At 39.5% G+C, this 2500-nt stretch overlaps 1 protein-coding gene across 1 annotated transcript in view; it reads right to left on the bottom strand.

Moving 5' to 3' along the window:
• The window catches only part of LOC122255436 (mpv17-like protein), a 22374-nt gene that overhangs the window by 19248 nt on the left and 626 nt on the right, over positions 1–2500 (bottom strand). The window lies entirely within an intron of this gene.

Here is a 2500-nt window from a genome sequence, read left to right as displayed (position 1 = left end):
TAGGTGTAATATCTTCTAAAAGTAGTGGATTAGTAGTAGTGGATTAGTATTTCTCTCTACCATTGTAATTAATGAAATAAAGTTTTTTTTTATTTGAACTCTCTCTCTCTCTCTCTCTCTCTCTCTCTCTCTCTCTCTCTCTCTCTCTCTCTCTCTCTCTATATATCTCTCTCTCTCTCTCTCTCTCTCTCTCTCTCTCTCTCTCTCTCTCTTCTCATCTCTCTCTCTCTCCTTCTCCTTCTCACTCTCCTTCTCTCTCTCTCTCTTCTCTCCTCTCTCTTTTTCTATCTCTCTCTCTCTCTCTCTCTCTCTCTCTCTCTCTCTCTCTCTCTCTCTCTCTCTCTGCCTATCTCTCTCTCTCTTCTCTCTTCTCTCTCTCTCTCTCTCTCTCTCTCTCTCTCTCTCTCTCTCTCTCTCTCTCTCTCTCTCTCTCTCTCTCTCTCTCTCTCTCTCTCTCTCTCTCTCTCTCTCTCTCTCTCTGACACATATATAACCATGTCTAATATAAAAATTTCCACCAAATGTTGCAAGACGCAAAATCCGTTTGAGTACATGGGAAAAAAATCAACATCAAAGAAGCAACATGTAACTCAAAGACTGCGCTGTCATGAAGTATCGCATAAAAGCTGATATTGAGGACACCCGGTCTACGTGGAGCGAGTTATTGAGGACAGGTGATAAAGGGTTGGAACCAGAGCAGAAGGGCGTCTTGCTGTGGCACTCTCGCTGCACTTATGTCGATGCCAAAAGTAGGTTTATGATGTTGTTTTTTTCCGAGGGATAACAAAGGATTTCTATAAGAAAGAAGTACCATGTTTGGGTTAGCTTACGCTGTTAGGTTATACTGTGTAAAGATGCATGGCTGTGTGACATCGAAACAATCATATTGAGTCATGTCTGAAATTAGTAAATACTGTTATTTACGTACGTCATACACACAAATCTAAAAGCATACAGGCGTGAGAGAGAGGAGGGAGGGAGAGAGAGAGGGGGGGGAGAGGAGAGAGAGAGACATACACACACACACACACACACACACACACACACACACACACATATATATATATATATATATATATATATATATATATATATATATATATATATATATATAAAGAGAGAGATAGAGAGGGGAGAAAGAGAGAGAGAGAGAGACAGAGAGAGAAACAGAGAGAGGAAAGGGAGAGAAAGAGAGAATAAATTACCAAAAGGAGAGTCAAAGAGAAGAATACTTTGCAAAAGTATTTCCAAAATGTTTAAGAGCTAAAAATGAACTTAGAAAGGTAAAAGGAAGTCGAATGAATGGCGAGCAAAAGAAAACGAAAGTCATAGCAGGTTCTTTGGGAGAGGGGGTAGGGGGGAGGGAGAGGGAGGAAGAGAGAGAGAGGAAGTGAGGGGGAGGGGAAGGGGGGTGGCAAAGCCTCGTAGTGTTGAATGTTGTGAGAGTTCGTACCCAACATTCCCCAGATACTCAGGAGCTCCGAGAGTTGCAAACTGCATGCAACACATCACCACTAGTAGTTGGCTGAATAGACTAACTCTCACGCGATAACTGAATAATAGCTTTGTGTTTCGCAATAATTCCCACTACAGTTTTGTCCCTTCAGTTTTTCTTTTCTGCTAAAAAAATATCTTAAAAAAATCTGGACCTTGCAACATTGTAGACCAAACTTGGCAAGTGTCGTGGCTGCAATATTTAGCACTGATTTATTCAGGGGGTTGTTTAAAGCTACTATTTCCTGGAAACCGAAAAGCAGCGTCCGATCTTAATGTCAAGAGCAAAATGTTTATGTTTCCCCTTTCACTAGCCCAGTTTAGAGTCCAAAGAAAATGGGAATTGGTGAAAATATAGATGTTTTTTTCTCCTTGTGTTTCTGTTTTTCATCAGCTATTTAAATAGTTCACTTTATTATTCTCACTTTCAATCTTGAAAATCAAATCAAAAGGAAAGTAGGAAAATTAAGAAAAATATATTTACAAATACTTACACCAATCCTCCTAAGATGTGGTTTCCATTAATTGAAATAAAATATCAAAACTTAAAGTTGGCTGACATGCAATAAATGGTTACGCAGAGTCTGGCAAACGGCACAGGTCACATGAAACATCCTGGTCACTTGCCAAAGGGAGATGAAAATGTTTACGTGTGTTCTGACAAATGTATCATGATAAAAATGAGTTTTTTTATGCTTTCGTAATTCTGATGATTTACTGATACAAGGCACTTTCATACCTTTCGTTCCTAAAGAAATTCTTTTTCGCTCTCTCTCTCTCTCTCTCTCTCTCTCTCTCTCTCTCTATCTATCTATCTATCTCTCTCTCTCTCTCTCTCTCTCTCTCTCTCTCCCTCTATGTTCACTCACACACACACATATATATGCATTTTTTACTCGATTATATTGAGTGAGGCGTGTGAGGTCTCTGAACGCCCATGACCAAAGAAACGTCACGAATGTATTTCTGTTTTGATTAGATCCAAATATCAACACACCCAATGAGA

This window comes from Penaeus japonicus, unplaced genomic scaffold (genome assembly GCF_977035675.1).
Source record: "Penaeus japonicus unplaced genomic scaffold, GWHDUDI00000001_assembly GWHDUDI00000005, whole genome shotgun sequence".
In the NCBI taxonomy this organism is placed as follows: Eukaryota; Metazoa; Arthropoda; class Malacostraca; order Decapoda; family Penaeidae; genus Penaeus; species Penaeus japonicus.
This window is presented reverse-complemented; position numbering and strand designations above follow the sequence as displayed.